The sequence below is a fragment of the Rhyacophila brunnea genome, unplaced genomic scaffold (assembly GCF_057557595.1).
Source record: "Rhyacophila brunnea isolate RB1 unplaced genomic scaffold, BYU_Rbru_1.0 scaffold_10, whole genome shotgun sequence".
Taxonomy (NCBI): Eukaryota; Metazoa; Arthropoda; class Insecta; order Trichoptera; family Rhyacophilidae; genus Rhyacophila; species Rhyacophila brunnea.
This window is the reverse complement of record NW_028232752.1, coordinates 7065516-7078247: the sequence shown is the minus strand read 5'-3', so window position 1 is coordinate 7078247 and position 12732 is coordinate 7065516.

Below are 12732 nucleotides of genomic sequence, written 5' to 3'. Positions count from 1 at the left end.
AACTATGTATGTATTTTTCGTAACTGTTCATCTAAATATTTTATATAATAATAATTGTTTTATATATTCGTATGTGTATTATTTATCTATGTACAATAAAAAGCGACTGTGTTTCCTTTACATGCTCCTATTCTACATTTTTTATATTAGAATGTAAATGCTTTGGTTTCGGTACATGTTGAACAATGTATTTGTATTTGGAATTGTGAATGCATGTTTTAATTATTTAATTTAATAATCTAATACCATTCGTTCGTAAAACATTTTCAAGATTTATCTCGGCAGCATCTGTGCATTAATGCTATTAATATTTTTTTAAATTGACTTGTTTGAGTTAAAAATTCTGAAGAAAATCCTTGAATTGAAAATTCTATTTGGATTTTTATCAATAGGAGCTCGTATGTGTTGACTTTAACTATAAGTTTTGGCACGGTAAAATCCTGCTAAAACTCGGATCGGTAATAGTATTTCTGAGTGTATGATCGTAAAGTTTTAAAGTAAAGTATATTTTTAATTACTATCTGGCTGTATTGTTTTTTTTTACTGTTAAACAGATGTACAACAGACTTAGTAAGTGTTTCATCGAAATAAACTCACTTACACCGATTACACGCGACACGGTCGATCAGTTCCGTGTTTTCCGGTTATCATCGTGATAGTGCAAAGCCGTTCAAAAAATAGGCGTAAATTATCGGAAGCTGCTTTTTCTTAAACCGCGGAAATCATTTTTATGACAAAGAATGTCTTCTGTCACGTCTGAGAGATATTTGGGTGGTTATTCACCTAACCATCTAACGGTTTTATTTTATTTAGGTCTGTATGGCAAAATGAGTTTATAAAACAATATTTAAAAATTAAACAGTATCGCAATGTAAGCTAAGTTACTGATATCAGTAGGATGTAGGGAATCCAATCACGAGCCAAATTTTTGATCCCGGGATTTCGGGATTACAGTTTGACGATCCCGGGATCCCGGTATTTGGATTTTTTGATAGTTGATATTAAATTTTTATATATACTACATAAAACATTGATAAAATCGGTCAAAAATAAATCTAGTATAATAAAATTAAATTTATACTATTTAAGACATTTATTGTTAATATTTTGGACGTTCAATCTTAGAAATACATAGGTTTAATGAAGTAAATAATATTGTAATATAAATATGGCAGCAAAAATGGTTATTTACTATACGGTAATTCCCCTGTGACCAGTGGGTCTCCAGAATAGCATTTTCTGGTAGTAACAAAATGATTGATTTATTTATTCTATTTCTCAAATTCATATCACGGATGTTACCAGAATCGTACATATTATGTGAAATTTTTAATTTATGTTAAACTATTTACTAATCTAAACGATTTTCATTTATAAAATTTCCTAGAATGAATATTGTGTTTAGTGTTTACATTTATTATATGTGATTGCTGATTCTGATAGTAAAGACTTAATGAATGGGTTAACGAGATTAAAAATAGTAAAATAAATCATGGTTTACGCTTTCCGCTTCATAAATCTAGTTAGTCAGCCATATATGAAACTGTAGTAAAACGTATGATATCATGGTGGAATCACTCTGAAAAGTGCGAAGCATTGTTTTTTTCCAATCTTTCTCATTTTATTAATTTATGTGAAAAAATTAAATGAATTGGCAACACATGGGTAATAAATCCGACTTCATTCAAACTCGGTTTATTTCTAATGTTATTAAAAGTATTTTGTCTCTTATATTTTCGTTTTTATTTTATTTTCCATAAAAATTGATAAAAAAAGCAATCCCGAAAGTTTCGGGATTATGTTTACCAATCCCAGGATTCATAGGTATCTAAAAATTTTCGGGATCCCGGGATTGGAATCCCTAGTAGGATGGGTTCCAATAATCAAGAATTATTATAACTGAGGACGGTATAAGATTAAAATATGTACAGAATTGTTCTGAATAAAGCCGATCAGGTCACCCCATTTCAATTCCCTTCATTATAACCTCCTGAAATATCGTAAGTAGGTATATAATATTATAAAAGTTGAATTATTATACTTGCTAGTATATTTATTTAATACTAGCGAGTACCCGGCATGCGTTGCAATGCCACCCAAAGAGAGTGTTTGTGTTTTAATTCTGTTTATTTAATTGCTTTTGGATAAAAATAAAATAATTATAATAAGTTGATTTTATGAGAGAAGCAAATGAAATACGTTTCCCTAATAGATTGGGAGATGTAATAAGATATAATTTTAATTAATTGATAGTTGAAAGCACCAATAAATTATCCGTATTACGATCCTCAGTCATGACGACCCGACGAAGAAGAAGAAATAATATTCCATTCGCTTAATTATTTTGTGTTTTTTTGGTTCCGGGTTGGGGGTCCGGACCCGCGCGCCTGTAGAACCATTTACCCCGTCACAACTTTACTGTGCCTGTCCCACGATTTCATCATCGTTGCGGGGCGGAGCCTTTCTGAGAACTTGAAATTATTAAAATTTTTGTATTTTTTTACTACGTTGGTAGTATAGTAATTTGCGAAAACATGACAAAAGTATCAAAATAATTATGTCGAATTACCATCTTGACATCAAATTGTCACTTACGCACTCTCGGTACATATCTACATATAAGTATGTATTCTTCTTTCTTTCTTTCGACCGTGTCCGATCCTAATAGGATCATATGGGCCCTCCACAGGGTAGATGTTTGTATTCACAGATTTTATTTTTACGAGAAATGTATGTCAGCCACTTGCTCAACCTATTAGATTACCTACCTACCTACAACCTATTAGAACCTATACTCTGACTCTTACACAAATTGAAAAACAATATGTGCACGTGTACTTGCCAGACCCAGGATTCGAACCTGGGACTCTCGACACTATAGACCGGCGCTTAAGCCACGCGGCCATTGTGGGTGTATCTATTACTTCTTGGTCAATTTATGATAAATGTAAAATAAAATTGGTTATTTCGAAATAGGTATATCCCAGTGGCGAAGGGTGGAGGTAGGCTGTTAAGATCCGCCATAAACAGTGCACATTAAACTTTTTCAGACATAGATATTTGTTTTCGTTGAAATAAGACTACAATTTACAGATAATGTTGGTTAGTTTTTAAAATTCAATTAAACCCTGAGAAACCAAGCCATAATAGATAATAGTCAAAAAATACATGTATATCTATAAAATATCTAAAATTATGCAATTAAAGCATACATAACTTTGAATATTTTATAAATAGAATAATATTTTATATATATTATAGTTTGGTTTAGGCAGGGCTTAATGAATTTAAAAAAAATAACCAAGAATATGTGCAATATGTATTTTTAATCCAACAAAAACAAATAACTATGAATGAAAAAGTGTGCACAATTTTGTCGTATTGCCCAAATTAGACTAAAACTATTATGGTTTCGTTTAGGCAGGGTTTAGTTGATTTTTAAAAACTAACTAACACCATCTGTAAATTGTAGTCTTAGTTCAATAAAAACAAATACATATGACTAAAAAAGTTTAGTGTGCACTATTTATAGCGAATCTTAACAGCCTACCTCCACCCTTCGCCACTGGTATTATCCACAGTTTTGTGAGTTCTTCCATTTGGTCAATTCAAACTGTTGAAATAATGATAATATTTTATTTTTATATAATTTGCCATTCTCGTTTTGCACTTATTATAGATTTACCAATGACCACAGATCTGATATATTATCAAGGTTACGTCATAATAAAGATCAACGCTCTTATCACTGGATATCTCTTCATCAACAATGTATACAAACTGTTATTTGATTCCAGTGGCGTTTCAAATATCTTGTAAACAAATGTCAAGATTCTGCTGTATGGTATTTCGTTTAATTAATTCAAAGAAAATAAAACAGTCGTTATAAATTTTCATTGTATTACCTGCTTTAACTTGATATATAACAGTGATATTCAAATTCAATTGTTTCTTCTAAATTAATTAATCATTTGAGTGTGTTTTTTTTAAATTTCATTACTACAAACTGCAAATATCATCTTTAAAGTACTGTAGCAGGCAACAAACTCTGTCCTTTCCAGCATTATTACGACAACGCAAGAATCAGCGTGTCATTCAGCTATCGCACAATCGCTTCATCTACAATCAGCATGTTATTATACAGATGTGACATATTTCGATGGGGGTCGACTACCACGCGCTTGGTCATCAAAATGTCTCGAAGTTGCAACGATGCAGCGGTCAGCCGATTTCCCAATTGCAACCCCTCGCTGCTCCATTCACATGAGCAACTTCCAATCAGACTTTCATCTCTACACCTGTCACCTCTGTGGTTCTCATCACTTTACAATTAGAACGCTAAAGTACGACAAATAAGCGTTCAAGTCGGCGGCTCTCGTGGTGCAGTGCGTAAGGCGCTGGCCTTCCACCCGAGAGTTCTGGGTTCGATTCCCGGTGTGGACACAATATTTATGTGTTTTTCTCAAAGCCTGGATGTTTTTGATTGTTCAAAATTACTAACAAACCACCTTGTACGAAAAATCAAGGACATGGTTATTAATAATTTAAAAAAAAAAGTCTGATGCAAGAGTCAACGCGAAAATTTATTTTGGAGATAAAGAATTTGTCAATAGACTAACTATTAGGAATAAAATATTTCTTTAAAACTTTAGACTGAAAGAACTATTGATGAATAAATTTATACAAATTAACATGAAATGGGTCACAATGTTTTATAGACTGAAACTGGATCATACCTACTATTTCCAGGCAGTCAGCAATGCAATTAACAGTTTTAAATATAACCAAAAGGTCAACCTTTTGACGTCTTGATCTTAGCGTGGACGAATCAGTTATCTTCAACAAATTACTGTAGTCATGCGATGTACAAAATATCGTCGCGTTATTCTCTATAAAACGTGATTTGGCAATATTAAGTTGCTATTACTGGTTTTCATTTTTTACTCGAATAACGAGATGTTAAAAATCATTTAAAGTATTGCGGGATATCTGTTATTTTATGGAAACATTCGTAGAACGTGAAAGCGTAGACGTAAAGACATTATCAGGGTTGTCTGTGACTGTGTGGTCACAATACCATGGCCCCCAAAGCCTGAAGCGGGTCTCCAGACCAGGATCTTTGGTAGGCCCCCTCACCTATCACTGAGATTAAAAGCAGTATAGCGCTATAGAGACGGAATCTACAGTAACGTTTACCAAATGGTGTTCGATGTAAAATTAAATGTTGCGATTTTTTAATACGAGGGTGGGTCAATAAGTCCTTAGAAAAGCCGACAGGTGGCGCGACTAGTACTGTAAGCGGTTTGTTTTCATGCAGCGGCACTACCGATTCAGTATGCTGCGAAGTTTCAATCAGATTGGTCGGGTTGTTGTGTGTTTCTCGTACATTTAAAAAAAAAAATTGCTTGTGGAAAATGGAAAAATGGAAAATGGAGAAAATTGAGTTTAGAGCTGTTATTAAACATTTTAATATAAAAGGGTTAACAGCAAAGGAAATAAAAAATGAGTTGGATTTAGTTCACGGCATATCTGCTCCTTCACTTGCAACTATTTATAACTGGTTAAATGAATTTAAACGTGGTCGTACATCAACAAAGGATGAACCACGCTCAGGACGTCCTGTAGAGGTGACTACACCAGAAATGATCAATAAAATCCACGATATGGTGTTAAGTGACCGATGATTAAAGTTGAGTGAGATAATTGAGGTTACAGGGATCGACTACACCAGAAATGATCAATAAAATCCACGATATGGTGTTAAGTGACCGATGATTAAAGTTGAGTGAGATAATTGAGGTTACAGGGATCTCAAAAGGTAGCATCATTTCTATTTTACATGACAAATTGGGCATGAAAAATATTTCTGCAAGATGGGTGCCGCGTTTGCTCACAGTCGACAATAAACGCAATAGGGTGGTGGCCTCTAAAGCCCTGTTGTCGCTCATGCAACGCAATCCGGATGAATTTTTTCGTCGCTTTGTGACTGTAGATGAAACATGGATACACCACTATACTCCCGAGACGAAAGAACAGTCAAAGCAGTGGATTGCGAAGGCAAACCATGTCCAAAGAAGGCGAAAACCGTAAAATCAGCTGGTAAGGTTATGGTTACTGTATTTTGGGATGCACGTCGTGAAATTATTTTCGTTGACTATTTGGAAAAAGGAAAAACAATAACAGATGATTATTATGCATCTTTACTGGACCAGCTAAAAAACGAAATTGAAGAAAAACGGCCTCATTTAAACAGGAAAAAAATCCTCTTTCATCAGGACAATGCCCGTGTTCACACATGTTTACGATCAATGGCTAAAATTGAAGAATTGAAGTTCGAATTGGTCGACCACCCACCGTATTCGCCAGATTTAGCCCCCAGTGACTTTTTCCTTTTCCCAAACTTAAAAAAATGGCTAAGTGGACAACGTTTTTTTTCAAATGAAGAAGTCATCGATCGGACAAATGCTTATTTTGAGGACCTTCCGAAAACTTATTTTTCTGACGGTTTAAAAAAAATTGAGAAACGTTTAACCAAGTGTATTGAGCTCCAAGGAGATTATGTTGAGAAATAAAAAAAAAATACAAAAATAAAAACTGTTTTAATGCTTTTTTCTAAGGAATTATTGACCCACCCTCGTACATCCACTTGAATTATTGAATTGTCGAGTATTAGCACACATGAAAATTACATCGTATAACTACATATTTTAAAACCATAATCAACATTAATATTCGAAGTAAATTAGCGCCGCAGGCTACCTTTTTACTATTATGGCAATTTGTGATGTGTGTTAATTTCTCTTATCTGGTTGACCCACCACGCCGGACCCCCGGGCTAGAGCCCTGTCAGCCTCACCCCCCTCCTTGTGGGAAAATTCACAATACATACATGTGAAGTCTGTGTGTTACAGTGATTTTAGGCAAAATCCGAAAACAACTGTTACAGTTTTTGAATGTATTTCAAAAAAAAAATACACGACCATTAAAAATAAAGTGACAAGTCGAATTAGTATGGCATATAGCTGGAATGTACATGCTGTCCCGCTTTGACATTTCTCTCACATAGTGGACAATTAGTATTTAGCTCGGGAGAGTATATGCTTCATAACTTTGCACTCCTGCTCTAGGATGAAAATGATGTACTTATTATATTCTAAGAATATGTATTTTACATTTATTATTTGTCTATTTATGTATTACTACACATATACAAGTAAATATCATTAATTTGATCTAATTTTATGCGAGGTAATCAGGCAAAGAGGCGTATTAGTATAGTAAAGAGTGCAAAAAAGTGCAAAGTTATAAAACGTATACTATACCACGTGGTATATTTTGTCAATACGTTGTGACATTTCACAAGCGTCGGCGGCATTTTAATTTTAACGGTTTTATAATTTTTCATTTGTAGTGTTCTTGAACTGTATCCTGGTAATGACATCAATTAATAAAATAAAATGTTATTAAAAGATTGTCGTGAATTCATAGTTAATTTACGTGATTGACTGATTAATTATGGATCTTTACATACGTCAAATATACATAAGTACTATGTTACATATTAAGTCAAATGACAGGGATAGAATGTTAGATTTTGCTATCTAACTTATTACGACGTATCACAGAACAGAAAATAAATAGAATACCAATAGGTACAGTAAAATTTGACCGAGGGTTTAGAATGTGTGAGTGTCCCACGAAAATGAACCACGCATTATAGACGTGAAATAGTGTGTGTAATACACCAATTTAAGTGAGCGTCAATGCATAAACCGAGAGTAGTTGTCAGTATTCGACGTATGACGTTTTCTTGAGACGTGTTAAAATTTATCCCGTATTCTTCCTTACTCGAGATTTGTTACCTGCTTCTCCTTACCCGTTAAGTATTTCAGTCCCCATTATTTCTGAGTTCCTTGCGACGTATAATATTAAATTGTTTTAATAATACTTAGAAAATATTGAAATATCTAAAAGAACTAGAGAATCGACGTATTTGCGAAAATATTTTTTGAAATAATAATATTATAATATTCTTTTAATCGTCATTATGAAAAAACATATAATAATCATCAGTATTTCAAAGGTTACCAAGTCATCATTTTCTCATCGCTTTTTTAACGTCATTTGTAGTTGTCAATTATTATTCTAATAGAACCACTTTGTGCATTAGCAGATCAAGCGACATTATACCAAAAAAAGATTTAATTGACAATTGCTATGTAGCAAAACCTTCGAATTAAATTTACGGAATGCATATATTTTTAAAGTTTAACATAAACACTTTAAAGCTAATTAACTAAGTTGTGTGCAAACGTTTATAATTGTAGATTATGTCATGTCATTATTTTACAGATAATTATGTATTATAATAAATTTTATTAATAATCGACCATTTAGGTATTAATTTGGCTCACGAAATGACACTAATGTACCATTGTTCACTGTACGATTTGCAAGCCCTTTTTGAAGAAATGGCAGTGATCGAAGATTCCTTGATAATCTCTATAATACACAGTGATTTCAAACCAAAAGCTTTTGGGTAATAATTATACCATGACCGATGATAATTTATTTTGGGATTCCATGCAAGTTGTTGTATGATTTATTATGCATCTTAGTAATGGTGTGACAATTAAAATAACTATTGATTAAAACACTAAATATAATGGAAAATTAATATTATTAATTGGCAGCGTCCTTTATAAGCTACACGTCTAGGGCCGTCAAAAAAGTATCGATACGTTGCATTTGATACTGATACCGAAACCAGATGTCGATATTTTTCCTTCATAATGACAGTATATCTAATTATTAGCAATAGTTGCTACATACGATATGCCAACATTTTCTTTCATTGTTTTGTTTTAACGAATAGTTACTGTATAACTGTTGAATTTAATTCGAAATCATATACTTACCTATATTATAATCGTGAGTGGTATTTTGAGAAGTAATTTTTTTAAATATGTATGTTATTTATACTTATACTATAGATTTATTAGACAATACATTAAATATATAGTATTACTGTTGTATATAGTAGAGTAGAATAGTGGACTGTTTGGCGTTTCCTTGACAACCCACAACAAACCGCGGGAAACTGTACGAGCAACTAGTAGGTATACGTACTAGGTATAACAATTTCAAAAACAAATTTGAAAAAAAATAGTCAACTAGGTGGAAAGCCATGGATGTTCGAAAACGTATCTAAATTATTGTTAATTATTACGAACTATATGCTGCAATCATCTAATTTACGACTATGCATTATGTAAAATTTCAGAAAGATATTATTTCCTAAGCCCACTTATGAATTTGGTACCTAATCTCATCATCGTATTATACCACTGCCAAGGAAAATGTCTTACGTTAGCATGTAAAAGTATTTTTTCCACAATTAATAACTTACCTGCAAATATTACCAGGTGGCATTACCACCTGTCGACATTATCATATGACTTCTCCCTGTGTCTCTCTCTCTCTCATACATCCACGTGTCTGTTCCGTCTTACTTTTTGGTTCTGGTATTTCAGACTTAATTATTTACCTGTGAGCTGCTGCACCAGCCTGGCGGAGTCTATGTTGAGTCCCCTGATTGTGCCGTGCACGACATCGCTGAACTCGTTCATTTATCAAGCGACAATGCTTAGCTGGTGGTTCTTCCTCATGTACTCTCTCTGCTAAGCTATGTGTGTCCTACCTATTTGCAACGAAGTCTGGCGTTTTTACAATAATATTCTCACTGAAGCGCCCTCTAAATTTTGTTATTTTTGACAATCGGGTTTTGTATGTTAAATCAAGGTATTAATTTACCTTAATTATTACGCAATTATTGCTCCAAATTTTTGTTATAACTTACTTGCGCTTGCTAATAATTTAATAAACTATTTTTTTATTCAACGAATGATTCAAATAATGATTGTTTTTTTCATCTGCCATGTCATCATTTGACTTCTGAATAATGTTTTTGGTAAAATGGAACTGTGCGGAAGCCACGTGCGCATTTTAGGCTACATTTTTGTTAATGTTAAATTATTATATATTTATTTTTTTAACTACAACAGACCACGAAGCCAGCCCAATGATATTAGTGTAATTAGTTATATAAGTGAAACAATCGATAACACCCATACTTTGAAAAAATCACATAGATATCGACTGTGTTTAGGAAAAAGGGCGTAACCCTCGATTTTTCGAAAAGTGCTTTTATTAGATATTAACAATGCATACAACTAAATATACGTTCTGTAAAAAGGAAGTAAGCCGCAAATGCCGATTTATTATCTAAATTCAGGTTTTAATTGAGCTTTAATTTAGTTTTAATTTAAGGAAAAAACCATTTACCCTCAATTTAACTGATTTTTCTGTAATATCTTTTTAAATTATTAATAGATTGAAAAGATATTACACCAAATCATCAATCATCATACACCCAGTATGTGCCTTTTTCTATTAATATTGAACCAAAATCATTCAAAAAACGTTTTTTGCCTCTCCTGTAAAATTTGGCTGTGTGGGTTACGCCCTTTTTCCTAAACACGGTCGATATATTGTTTCGTCACCGGATCGAACCCGAAACCCCCGTATTAAAGACCAACACCTTACGCATTAGAATACGAAAGCGATACGATGTTAAAATATAACGAAATGTTATATACATACTTAATGTTCTTGACTTTTTCCAACCCTTCATTATATTGTTGATAAAATGGTATTATTTATTAGGGTTATTTTCGTGTTAAAATGAATAATTTTCATGAAATAATGATGCCATTCGGTTGCGTAAATGAGTGATAATGCGTTCGTTGTGAAGGCTCGCGATCACTGCCCCGTCGCGATCGTCGGCGAGGCCGCTGCACCGCCCGCGGGCCGCAGCTCGCGATTGTCAGCCCTCTCGACGATCACTTTTGCATCGCGATTCGCGACCAAAAAAAATATTTAAATAAAAAAGATAAACAAGAAGGTCGATCGTTCCGTACCGCGATCGGCCGCGCGGGGCTCTGATCCCGGCAGTGGCGCGCTAACGGATTAGATTAAAAACTGCATTTTGTGAACGTATGCAATGTGATCGTTGCATTGACTTTTGCATACAAATATGATAGTGAATTTGCCATACACACACCTACCTATCTATTTTATTATCCATTTAATAGATCTGATATACTCATTGGCGGCTGCTCCCTTAGGTCAATTGGTCATTGACCCTCCAAAAATAAATATCTTACAATCTATGTAGTTTATAATCTAAGACGTAGGTACAATGTCTTATAATTATCGGCTAACTCGTCAACTCGGGACGCACGCTAACCGTGTGTATAAAATTTAAACAGAAGGAATCGGTTGCTGTATTGTATACCTTGGGACATTTCAGAATCTGCCGGGATAGAATATTTATAAATATTTCTCTTTCTCTCTCATTTTTTCATATGTCTGACGAAGAGAAGCACAAAGCCTTTTTCTTTTTCTTCATATTATTTTGTCGCCGCATTAGGCGTCATTTAGGTCATTGCCAGAAATGAAAGAGATGTATATTTTCAATGTGTTAAAATGAAACAGGCATAAAATGAACGAACGTGTTTTGTTTTGGTAAACCTTTTTATACTTATTTGTTATCGCTTCCTATTGTTGTCTGAAATTTTCATATGCAATTTCAATGTTTGTATGCAGTTTAGTTTAAATCCAACCTTAGAGTAATACGCATCGACTGTATTCATTGTGCTAAACCATTGTATACAAGTTATCGATTAAAATGTCATCTGCTATATTAATCATAAAATTTACCTTCTAATAAAATCAGTGGAAATATAAAAAGTGTTTTATATATATAAATGATTCCACCGTTCCATAACAGTACACAACACTTTTTCTGACAGTGACAGTTAAATGAAAAATGAAGCTAAAAAGCTACGGTGTTTTTATTAAATATGTTTGATTGTTTGGTGTGAAATGGACATTTTTTTAAGGGTAAGTAGGTACCTATCTATAACAATTTATAGCACTTCTTTTATAATGTATGAAAACCCAATTTGCAATACGTTTTTTAAGTATACAACGAAAAGCCAAGTTCAAATAATGTTAGAGATTCTTCTCTCATGAGACTTGAGCGTCGTTTTATTATATTATTAAATGTGGTACCTATATATTTTTATAAATACGTATATTATTTTTATCACACTGTTTTTTATACTTAGGCCCGTTTCAGACGGGACACCGGTGTCCCGCTCGATATAATATAGGAGGCCTTTGTATTCGAATAAACGGGCCTTTGTATTATGTGTATGAACGCCCCAGAGCTAATGAGTCAAAGCATAATTTCGCGTTATAAATTAAAATATAAAACTGGCTGCGGTAATAAAAACAAGTGTATCGGCGGCTTGAGAATGTAGCGGCCGGCGGAAAAGTGTACCGGACACGCCTTGGCGCATTAGCTCTGGGGTGTTCATAAACACAATATAAAGGCCCCTTTATTCGAACACAAAGGCCTCCTTATTATATACGAGCGCGACACCGGTGTCCCGTCTAAAACGGGCCTTATAGGTTCGTATTATTTTCTTCATCTACATCTTCTTCTTGGTCGTACACTCATGGCTAAGGATCGTGACCACTATTTAATTTTGACATCCTTCTCGACCTTCCGCTTCTCTCAAGGCAGAATTAATGGTGCCCCCAGTCAGCTATTTCACTTGGTCGCTCCAGCGCGCAGACGCTCTTCCTCTGTTTCGCCTTGGAGGC